Here is a 13,014-nt window from a genome sequence, read left to right on the forward strand (position 1 = left end):
GGACCGAAGTTTGTACGACGCGCCACGGTAATGCGACGGTACTCGTACATCAAGCTTGTCTCGATAGAACGGAGCGGACCCCCACGGGAGCCATCCCGTTGTCTCGTTAAACCAAGTCATTTCCCACCGCAGGTTCGCGGTCGTGAACGTGTCCGGTCGCATCTCGGTCTGTACATGCAGGCGCAACTTCTCGGAACTTTGTCTGTTGCACGTCTGGACAGTGACGGTACTCATACGTCGAGCTTGGCCCGACGGCAATTCGCGGAGGCTCATGGGAAGCCACCCACGGGCAATCGAAAAACGCCCCATTGAAATGAATGGGCTTCCATTGAGTAGGCCACAAAAAAGATGACTGGGCATAAACTGCACGCGGGCTTGTCGCAGTGCACCCCCCAGAAGACCCCAGGGTTCAGAAAACGGACACGCCGGGGCGACTAGGGCCCCCCCGTCGACATGCGTAAAGCTCAGGCGCCTGCGACCGAAACGCAAGACGCGAGGCTGCGTCAAAGATCTTCTCATGCAAACATATTCATTTTCCACAACAGGTCTACATTCAAGAATGAGTTCGTTGACCTCTCGACCTGTTAAGGCATTTGCAAGCACACCGGACATTGTCTGTCGCATGTCGGATAGTGACGGTACTCATACGTCGAATTCGTGCCGACAGAGACCCGCGGAGGCACGCGGGGGACCGCCCACGCACCATCGGAAGGAATGGCCATCGAAATGAATGGGCTTCCATTGAGTAGGCCACAAAAAAGATGAACGTGCATAAACTGCACGTGGGCTTGTAGCAGCAAACACCCCAGAAGGCCCCAGGGTTCCCAAAATGGACACGTCGGGGCGGCACGGGCCCCCCATTGACATACGTAAAGCTCAGGCGCGTGCGATCGAAACGCACGATGCGAGGCTTCCTAAACACAAAATCAGGGTCGTAAACACACCAAATTTTGTGAGATCCCATTGCGTACGGAACATCGAACATGTCCGCATGAAGTCAATAGTACTCTCCTACCGTAACGTGGTCGCAGGCGCCTACGCTTAAGACACGGAGCTTAATGGGCACGTGGGCACAATAGTGGTTCCACGGGTGATGGGGGAGGTTCATATGTGGTCAGGGGGGCACAATATGTGGTTCGTGGGCGAGAGGGCGGAGCTTAGTGAGCATGTGGGCACAATAGTGGTTCCACGGGCAATGGGGGAGGTTCATATGTGGTCAGGGGGCACAATATGTGGTTTGTGGGCGAGAGGGCGGAGCTTAGTGAGCACGTGGGCACAATAGTGGTTCTACGGGCGATGCGGGAGGTTCATATGTGGTCAGGGGGCACAATATGTGGTTTGTGGGCGAGGGGGCGGAGCTTAGTGAGTACGTGGGCACAATAGTGGTTCCACGGGCGATGCGGGAGGTTCATATGTGGTCAGGGGGCACAATATGTGGTTCGTGGGCGAGAGGGCGGAGCTTAGTCAGTACGTGGGCACAATAGTGGTTCCACGGGCAATGGGGGAGGTTCATATGTGGTCAGGGGGCACAATATGTGGTTTGTGGGCGAGAGGGCNGGGCCTCAGAATGGACGGCCGTTGAAATGAATGGACTTCCATTGAGTAGGCCACAAAAAAGATGAATGCACATAAACTGCATGCGGGCTTTTCGTAGGAAAGTCGTAGGAAGCCGATTTTTTCGCTCACTGTCTACACGAGGGCCGTCCGACAACATGCCGAAAGCGCATGCGCGTGCGCCGCTTGGTTTAGCCTGCGCGTGCGTGCTAGGGTTAAGATTAGGGTTAGCGACGTGGTAATGGGACGCTCTCGACACGCGCGCTTTTGGCGTGTCGACAAGACAGGGACGCGTGACGGAAGGGCCGAGTGGCGGAACCGAGCGACCTTGCGGAGCGGCACGGGAGAAGGCCCGCTTCAAAATGTTCCCAGTACGGCTTTGCGGTCATGTCGGTCCTCTCTGGCCTTTGCGACCCCTAAACAATGTCGCAGCGTAACGTCTTCGCGGGGGCTTCCGTCAGGGCCGCCGACGACAAACATACTCGAAAAACTCTGCGATCGAAGCGGGTCAGCGAACCCGCTACGCGAATGAATGTCCCTAAATGGAAGGCGGGCTTTTTGCGAGAAGGTTCCGCGGTGACCGAAGCGCACGCCACAACTCGTCCGGCACCCCCGAGCGACATATCTACAACGCGTGCGGAAAATGCGAAGGAAATGCGCACGAGACCAAATCGATCAAAATCCTCCTCGCAGCCCTCTCCTGCTCTTGCGCATTCAGACCCTCTCGTTTGAGCACGAAATAGGGGTGTTTGAACAACCAAACCAAATAGGAACGCGGAACTTGACGTGCCGACCATTCCCGGCACCCCATGCGACGTGCGAAAAGATCGGAGCGATTGGACGTTCCCACGCATTTCACGCGAAACATCTATTTTGCCCGACAAATGGTTAAAGAGAACCGCATTTAAACAATTGCCGCATGCCCTTTAAATGCGGTCGCAACTTGACCAAAGTTTGTACGACGCGCCACGGTAATGCGACGGTACTCGTACATCAAGCTTGTCTCGATAGAACGGAGCGGACCCCCACGGGAGCCATCCCGTTGTCTCGTTAAACCAAGTCATTTCCCACCGCAGGTTCGCGGTCGTGAACGTGTCCGGTCGCATCTCGGTCTGTACATGCAGGCGCAACTTCTCGGAACTTTGTCTGTTGCACGTCTGGACAGTGACGGTACTCATACGTCGAGCTTGGCCCGACGGCAATTCGCGGAGGCTCATGGGAAGCCACCCACGGGCAATCGAAAAACGCCCCATTGAAATGAATGGGCTTCCATTGAGTAGGCCACAAAAAAGATGACTGGGCATAAACTGCACGCGGGCTTGTCGCAGTGCACCCCCCAGAAGACCCCAGGGTTCAGAAAACGGACACGCCGGGGCGACTAGGGCCCCCCCGTCGACATGCGTAAAGCTCAGGCGCCTGCGACCGAAACGCAAGACGCGAGGCTGCGTCAAAGATCTTCTCATGCAAACATATTCATTTTCCACAACAGGTCTACATTCAAGAATGAGTTCGTTGACCTCTCGACCTGTTAAGGCATTTGCAAGCACACCGGACATTGTCTGTCGCATGTCGGATAGTGACGGTACTCATACGTCGAATTTGCGGCCGACAGAGCCCCGGATCGCGGGGGACCGCCCAGGCACCATCGGAAAGAATGGCCATTGAAATGAATGGGTTTCCATAGAGTAGGCCACAAAAAAGATGAATGCTCATAAACCGCACGCGGGCTTGTCAAGCGGTAAAAATCCAGAATGCCCTAGCGATCCGAAAATTGACACGTCGCGGGCGACGAGGTCCCCCCGTCGACATGCGTAAAGTTCAGGCGCGTGCGACTTCGACAACGCATTCAGACCTCATGCAAACCCATTCCATTTTCCACAACAGTCTATACGGTCAAGAACTGAGTTCGTTGACCTCTTGACCTGTTACAGGCACTTGCAATAGCACACCGGACATGGTCTGTAGCATATCGGACAGTGACGGTACTCGTACGTCAAGCTCGGGCCGACAGAGCCCTGCGGAGACCCGCGGGGGACCGCCCGTGCGGCATCGGAATGGACGGCCATTGAAATGAATGGACTTCCATTGAGTAGGCCACAAAAAAGACGAATGCACATAAACTGCATGCGGGCTTTTCGTAGGAAAGTCGTAGGAAGCCGATTTTTTCGCTCACTATCTACACGAGGGCCGTCCGACAACATGCCGAAAGCGCATGCGCGTGCGCCGCTTGGTTTAGCCTGTGCGTGCGTGCTAGTGTTAAGATTAGGGTTAGAGACTTGGTAACGGGACGCTCTCGACACGGGCGCATTTGGCGTGTCGACAAGACAGGGACACATGACAGAAGGGCCGAGTCACAGAACCGAGCGACCTTGCGGACTGGCACGGGAGAAGACCCGCTTCAAATTTTTCCCAGTACGGCTTTGCGGTCATGTCGGTTCACTCTGGCCTTTGCGACCCCTAAACAATGTCGCAGCATAACGTCTTCGCAGGGGCTTCCGTCAGGGCCGCCGACGACAAACATACTCGAAAAACTCTGCGATCGAAGCGGGTCAGCGAACCCGCTATGCTAATGAATGTCCCTAAATGGAAGGCGGGCTTTTTGCGAGAAGGTTCCGCGGTGCCCAAAGCGCACGCCACAACTCGTCCGGCACCCCCGAGCGACATAACTACAACGCATGAAGAAAATGCGAAGAAAATGCGCACGAGACTAAATCGATCAAAATCCTCCTCAAAGCCATCTCCTGCTCTTGCGCATTCAGACCCTCTCGTTTGAGCACGAAATAGGGGTGTTTGAACAACCAAACCAAATAGGAATGCGGAACTTGACGTGCCGACCATTCCCGGCACCCCATGCGACGTGCGAAAAGATCGGAGCGATTGGACGTTCCCACGCATTTCACGCGAAACATCTATTTTGCCCGACAAATGGTTAAAGAGAACCGCATTTAAACAATTGCCGTATGCCCTTTAAATGCGGCCGCAACTTGACTGAATTTTGTACAACGCGCTACGGTAATGCGACGGTACTCATACATCAAGCTTGTCTCGATAGAACGGAGCGGACCCCCACGGGAGCCATCCCGTTGTCTCGTTAAACCAAGTCATTTCCCACCGCAGGTTCGCGGTCGTGAACGTGTCCGGTCGCATCTCGGTATGTAAATGCGGGCACAACTTCTCGGAACTTTGTCTGTAGCACGTCTGGACAGTGACGGTACTCATACGTCGAGCTTGGCCCGACAGCAATTCGCAGAGGCTCACGGGAAGCCGCCCACGGGCAATCGGAAAACGCCCCATTGAAATGAATAGGCTTCCATTAAATAGGCCAAAAAAAAGATGAATGGGCAAAAACTGCACGCGGGCTTGTCACAGAAAACACCCCAGAAGGCCCCAGGGTTCCCAAAATGGACACGTCGGGGCGGCACGGGCCCCCCATTGACATACGTAAAACTCAGGCGCGTGCGAACGAAACGCAAGACGCGAGGCTTCATAAACGCAAAATCAGGGTAGTAAACACACCAAATTTAGTGTGATCCCATTGCATAAGGAACAACGAACATGTCCGCATGAAGTCAATAGTACTCTAATACCGTAACATGGTCGCAGGCGCCTACGCTTAAGACACGGAGCTTAATGGGCACGTGGGCACAATAGTGGTTCCACGGGCGATGCGGGAGGTTCATATGTGGTCAGGGGGCACAATATGTGGTTCGTGGGCGAGAGGGCGGAGCTTAGTCAGTACGTGGGCACAATAGTGGTTCCACGGGCAATGGGGGAGGTTCATATGTGGTCAGGTGGCACAATATGTGGTTTGTGGGCGAGAGGGCAGAGCTTAGTGAGTACGTGGGCACAATAGTGGTTCCACGGGCAATGGGGGAGGTTCATATGTGGTCAGGGGGAACAATATGTGGTTCGTGGGTGAGGGGGCGGAGCTTAGAGGTTCATATGAGGTCAGGGGGCAATATAGTGCTTCGATGGAACAAGTGGGCGGTGCAACGCTATGCTTTTGGTGGCAGGTGGGCAAAAAACCAGGTTGGTGGTCTCTCAAAAGACCACCTTGGCTCAACGGCGCCTCTGGTGGTGTCCGTTTCGTCATTGGTGCACTATGTCGACGACTTACAAGAGGTAATCGTAAAAGTGCCCGATGGTCCATTATCTTGTAGGCGACCGGGCGTCTTTTTGGAGGTTACGATCCATTCGCCCCACTATTCGTCCGATGGCAATTTATTAATATGGGCGAAAATCCCGTGAACCCACTAGATTCCCTTTATCAATACTGAGAAAGAGCGGCAACCCCGAGAGGCTCGAAGGGGGCGGGGCCTCTTGAGGCCCGCCACCTAGGTCGCAAGAGTGTACGGAGCGCGGGTAAGGTGGTCAGCCTCTCGCGCCCCTTAGGAACCTAATGACCAGGTCGTGCTGTCCCAGAGGCATCCCAGCACTTGGGTCATGATGAGCGGCCGTAGCGGCTACATACATTCCCAGTGTGGAGGGGGAGAGGTTACTCCCCCATCTCTCTTGATGACGGGACAGCTCGTACCCGACCGAGCAACTCCGCGGGTGTTCTAGCCAAGAAGAGCACCAGGACGAGAAGAGGCGCCACCTATGGGCGTATAGCCGCCCAGTGGCCGAAGCCCTAGCCTGAGTGACGTCCCAACCGGCCGGGGGTGGGTCACTCAGGATCTCCTCGTCCCGTCCAGACATGGAGACCAGGTTTTGCCTGGGATGCCGTAACGTGCCCCTTCCCCTGGGGAAGCTGTCTGCCAGGGGGAGCGGCCAGGGGGGAGTTGTTGTCAGAGCCTCAGCTCCGAGAACCAAGTCCTGGTTAGGCCAAGGGGCGTAACTAGTACCACTTGATGCTCCTCTTCCCTGGCCTTGCACAGGCCCTGTGCAATTAGGCTCACTGGGGGGGAAGCGTACTTCCGCTTGTTCCGCGGCCAGCTGTGCGCAAGGGCATCCGTGCCAAGGGTACCTCAGACAGGGAGCACCAAAGCGGACAATGGGTGGAGTCCGGGGAGGCAACAGGACCACCTGTGCCTGGCCAAACTGCCCCAAATGAACCGGCTGCGCGGGGGGGAGTCGCTACTCTCTGCGAGGCGTCAACTGACAAGAGAGCGCATCGGCTGTCTGGTTCAGGACGCCTGGGATGTGTGTGGCTCGCAGGGAGCTGATCACCTGCTGACTCCAGAGGAGGAGGCGTCGGGCGAGTCATGTTAGCTGCTGTGAGTGAAAGAATACGCCACAGCAGCTGTGCTGTCCGACCGGACCAGCACGTGCTTCTCTGCACGAGAGGTAGTAGCCTCCTCAATGCAAGTAGCACAACCAACAACTCTAGGCAGTTGAAATGCCAACGCAGGCGGGGGCCCGTCCACCGCCCCGACACTGCTTGCCCGTTGCACACGGCACCCCAACCTTGCAGGGAGGCATCCCAAAGGGGACCCCTGTCCGCAAGAAGGTCATGGAGACCAGGGGGTTAGGGTGTGTCGGCAGAAAAGCGTGTGACCATACGCCTGCTGCCGGTGTGCCACGCTCTCCAAGGAACTTGACTCTGCAGCCAGTGTTGGAGCAGGTCGTATGTGCATCGACCCGAGGGGGACCCCCCCCGCCGAGGATGCCATGTATCCCAGGAGCCTCTTGTTACAGGGGGACCGCTGACTGTCTGAGCTTCAGGCAGTTCAACACTGATCGGGCCGCTAATCAGTCGCGTGCCTCTAGGGAGGCCGCGAGGGTGCAGGCTTCCTCGTCGCGGGCTCGCCCCCCCCCGGGGGGTGAGCGGGGCCGCTCCGTGAGGACGAGTCGGAGTTCCATACCGAGAAAGAGGAATGCTCTGCACCGGGGAGAGCTTGCTCTTTTCTCAGTTGACCTGTAGCCCCACCGATCTAGGTGCCGGAGCACCAGGTCCCTGTGTGTACAAAACAGATCTCGAGAGTGTGCCAAAACTTCAGCCAGTCGTCGAGATAGTTAGTACCCGCACACCCCCTTCCCTACGGGGAAGGAGGGCGGCTTCCACGACCGTAAAGACTAGTGGAGACAGGGAAAGACCGAAGGGGAGGACCCTGTACTGATATGCCCGTCCCTCGAACGCGAACCGTCGGAACGGCCGATGTCAAGGGAGGATCGAGACATGAAGTACGTGTCCTTCAGGTCGACTGCCATGAACCGGTCCTGACACCTGACGGATGTCAGGATGCGCTTCTGCGTGATCAACCTGAAAGGCAGCTATTGTGTAGGTGCCTGTTCAGAACACACAGACCCAAGATAGGGCGCAACCCCCCGCCTTTCTTGGGGACAATGAAGTACAGGCTGTAAAACCCGTTGCACATCTCGGCTGGTGAGACGGGCTTGATCACTCCCTTCACCAGAAGGGTGGCGACCTCGGCCCGAAGTACGGGAATATCCTCTGACTGAGGTATATCGCCTTGAACTTGACGGGCGTGAGGCGACTGGATCGCGTAGCTGAGACGGATCATCTTCCCTAGCCAGCCTGACAGTCTGAACGTCGAGATCGTCAGACGCCCCAGCGTACTGGTATGACTGCATTGGGTGTCCGTCCGTCTCGGTGGAGTGCCCGGTTGGGGAATAGGACGGCGGACCGTCTCTGGGGTGGGACCAACTTTATGGAGATGCAGATTTCATTTTCCAACAGGACTTGGCACCTGCACACAGTGCCAAAGCTACCAGTACCTGGTTTAAGGACCATGGTATCCCTGTTCTTAATTGGCCAGCAAACTCGCCTGACCTTAACCCCATAGAAAATCTATGGGGTATTGTGAAGAGGAAGATGCGATATGCCAGACCCAACAATGCAGAAGAGCTGAAGGCCACTATCAGAGCAACCTGGGCTCTCATAACACCTGAGCAGTGCCACAGACTGATCGACTCCATGCCACGCCGCATTGCTGCAGTAATTCAGGCAAAAGGAGCCCCAACTAAGTATTGAGTGCTGTACATGCTCATACTTTTCATGTTCATACTTTTCAGTTGGCCAAGATTTCTAAAAATCCTTTCTTTGTATTGGTCTTAAGTAATATTCTAATTTTCTGAGATACTGAATTTGGGATTTTCATTAGTTGTCAGTTATAATCATCAAATTAAAAGAAATAAACATTTGAAATATATCAGTCTGTGTGTAATGAATGAATATAATATACAAGTTTCACTTTTTGAATGGAATTAGTGAAATAAATCAACTTTTTGATGATATTCTAATTATATGACCAGCACCTGTATATATACATATGGTCTTGACATGCACATATTCTGGTGGTTCAAATTAATTCAGAGTAATTTGGTCTGGTGTATTCAGAGTTTAAACAGTTTTAGCATCAATCAATAACAAAGGTCTAATAACAAACTCTTTATAAATGAGCAGAACCTAAATTTGCTGTCATCTGCATTTAAATGCAAAGACAGGCATCACTTTAAGACTAGTGGTCCACTTTTTGCCTTTTGTTTCAGTCTTAGGGAATTTTATATTCATATTTAGATATTGTATATCAGCCAATATAACGCTTCCAAGTTAAAGAATTAGCGGTTATCGTTATTGGCTAAAATTTACATATCAGTGCATCCGTAATTTTCAGCCCACAATAGCTAACTAAATTAACCAGTCTTACTAGATGAGCAAACCTCATTCACATCCTGTGTTCTCTTGTGGTTCACTGAGCTTTGAATGATTCACTGATCTTTTATATTCGCTAGTGACAGAAAAGTTTCAACAGTTTAAACGAATTGGTTCAAAGGAGTCATTCTGATCACAATGTGCTTTCATACTGACACACTTGCTGTGTATAACGTTGATTCAACGCACCATCTGCACATCTTAAAACTTTACAATGATGTACGCCATGTTAATTTAAGAAAACATTTGAGAAATTGAACGTACTCTAGGGGTGTATTGATATTCGAACCGAACGATCCGCGATACAGCTCCCTTGATACGAACCGCGAAACTCCCATGGCGTAACGCAAACCCCCACCCCCATCCATCACATGCGTTAGCTGCGCATGACGAGTACGTTTTTCCTGGCGCAGGTTTGAGCATATCACTTCGCAAACTGAAGCAGCAGTGCAGCACTGTTGATCACGCTCAATAATGTGATGACAGTGCATTGTCAATGGCCAGAATGCACATAGATTGACACACACAACAAATAACAAATTCAGTAACTAATTCTCCTTAAAAGCGTCTAAGTGATATCTGTGTTTTAAACTGTCATGCGACTTTCCAAAAATACACTGCTGTCAGGACTTTTTTCTCCAAACCACAAAAGCACATTTAAATGATTTATAATACGAGTCTGTCTTAAATTAAAGAATGAAATGATCCTAAAATCATATTGTTTGTCATTACCACAGATACACAGCATGTTTTATGTAGGGCTGCACGATATTGAGAAAATATGCGATATTGTTGTTGATTGAATATTGCGATAACAATATTTCTTGCGATATAACATTTCCTACAGAAATGCTATTTTTATTAGCTTTTTTATTATTTATATATGTAATTATCATACTGAAATAAACAGGTAATAGATATTCTTCTGATGTAATTAAATCTAATTCAGGCTAAAAAAACTATCGAGGAAGAGGCAAACATTTAGACTTACCACTACAGTGTGTGTTCAATTCAACAGGACTTTTATTTTGAAGGGTTTTCTGGGAAGGCTCAAGTTTTTGTGTGTTTGCCAATAGCTTCACTCAAACAGTAAAGCTCTCGTAAAATAAACTCTCAGAGCAACTCTGGAGATGAAGTTCATGTGTTCATATCCTCATACAATGCAGACGCAGATAAATCCTCGACCATCACCCGTGTTGAATGTTAAACTGTGCACATAATTCACTCAGACAAGCAGAACAGCAAGATGACATTGAAATAACAGGATTCCGCGTTCGTATCTAGTTAACGTACGTTACATGGACTCAGTGCAGTGCACTATTGATTATTGTTACACACAAACAAGCACAACCACAACAAACGCACTTCACACATACACGCTGCTCTGTATAATGCACATATTCGTATTATTCTATTGTACATATATGTCGCACTGTTGTTATTAATTTTTTTTTCAAGGTACTTGTAAAATTCTCTCTCACTTGCCAATACAAAACATTCACTTCTCTCGGACAAGCGTTAATGTCGAGCCCTGCAAAATATTGCCATATTTCAGACGTAATGTACCGTTTTTTTAGGCACAAGTTCGTCGCTGTCATTTTCCTCGCTCGTCTCTATTCCTGCCATATTTATTTTCTGCTCTCTGCTTTGAGCCGCTAGGTTCACCTTTGGGCCCGCGATCTAGCCAATAGTATAATAGCACCTACTTGGCGGGTATAAAGATAGTAATGCCCCTTCTGATCTAGGCATGCAACACACAAATGAATAACACATGAAACAAATTTAATTTATCGCAACTCTCTGCGATATTTAGATTTAGATTCAATTTATTGTCATTGCACATGTACGAAGGTACAAGGCAACGAAATGTGACCTCTGCATTTAACCCATCCAGAGAGTAGTGAACACACGTACCCCCGGAGCAGTGGGCAGCTATCACTGCAGCGCCCGGGGAGCAAGTAGGGGTAAGGTGCCTTGCTCAAGGGCACCTCAGTTGTTACCCGCCGGCCCTGGGAATCGAACCGGCAACCTTCTGGTCACGAGTCCGACTCTCTAACCATTAGGCCACAACTGATATGGCCCCATATGGATATCGCATATACGATTATCGAGGTAATGATAATTTTTAGATACATCGTGCAGCCCTAGTTTTATGCTTGTTGTGTTTGAGAGGGTAAAACGATCGTATAGCGCTTTCAATCACTCCTGCACTCCTCATCTCTCATCATAACCTTCAGAGTCAGAGAAACAAATCATATTAAAGTTAAACATCATGTTATGTTTATAATTCATGTGTGTGAGGGGAAATGATCGCGTCATGCTGTCAATCACTCGGTCCTGCATTGCGTGATCCTTCAAAGGATGAGATGAAGCGCAATGGCTTTTTCACAAACTACATGGGCGAGAAAGAGCAGGTAAAATAAAATAGATCTTTAAAATAGTTTCTTGAAGATCTTTATTATTATTAATGTGTTTAAAAATGTGAAGGGAATCTGCATTATTGTACTACATTGGCCACGCATCCAGTCGCTTTACCTCTTAAATTATTTTCTTCTTTGACATTGATTAAGATAGTACACTTTTAACAAATAATAAGAGCTGCGTTTTTAGTGCATGTCACATGACTTGGGAGTGATCGATCACACTCGGTGGTTAAGAATTGTTGGCAGGATGGCATCTCCACAACAAATTGAAATTGCAAACCCTCCGGACACATTTAAATCTCCTGTGTGGGAACACTTTGGTTTTTCAGTGAAGTACATCAATGAAAATAACATTGTAGACAAAACGCACACCATCTTTCGTAAGTGTTTCACAAAATTTACTTATGTGACAGGACACACTTCTAATATGCAAGCGCATCTCCGAAGACATCATCCCGACATTGATCTCAGCATCACGCGTAAGATACCCCAAAAACATGAAACTATTCCTTCTGCATTTCGAATAAAGCTACAGGCAAACTCAGACCGTAGTCAAGCAATTACCAAAGCAGTTGGTGTTTTCATGGTGCTGGATATGCGCCCATTTTCAGTTGTTGAGAACGATGGGTTCAGAAATTTGCTACGTGTGTTGGAGCCCCGGTACCCACTACTGAGCTGACATCATTTCAGTCAGAATGTGTTGCCGCAACTTTACAACGGAGTAAAAGCCAAAGTGGTGGAGAACCTGAACAATGCAAAATTCTTAACTTTAACTACAGATGGGTGGACCTCCCATGCAACTCAGTCCTTCATGACAATAACAGCGCATTATATTACGGACAACTGGGTAATTGCAAACCCCGTTCTCCAGACCCGCGCCATTTATGAAAGCCACACGAATGATCATCTGTCGGCAATACTTCAGGTAGCTGTAGCAGAGTGGAAAATCGCCAGAGAAAACGCCACTATTCCAGTGACAACAGACAACAACAAAAATATAGTCAATGCAGTTGAAGCAACTGGATTTTCACCAAACATTTGGTGTTTTGCTCACACGGTTAACCTGGCATCACAGAAGGGGATGGTCATTAATCAGATGTCGCGGCTTTTAGGCAGAGTGAGAGAGATTGTCACTTTTTTCCATCGTAGCAGCACTACAGCTGCTGCTCTGCTCAAGGACAAACAAGAGTTGCTCCAACTGCCTCCACACAAGATAATTCAGGATGTCCCCACCAGGTGGAACTCAAGCTATGACATGCTTGAGCGCTACCTTGAACAGCAGGCTGCTGTTTTCTCCGCACTTACAGACAGGAATGTTAAGAGGAACATTAAGGACATTGTTACTTTGTCTGATGAAGATAGTAGCTTCAAGTAGCTGAGGACATCGTTCAGGTTCTAAAACCACTAAAAAATGTAACATCT

This window comes from Triplophysa rosa, unplaced genomic scaffold, assembly GCF_024868665.1.
Source record: "Triplophysa rosa unplaced genomic scaffold, Trosa_1v2 scaffold75_ERROPOS2878189, whole genome shotgun sequence".
Lineage (NCBI taxonomy): Eukaryota > Metazoa > Chordata > Actinopteri > Cypriniformes > Nemacheilidae > Triplophysa > Triplophysa rosa.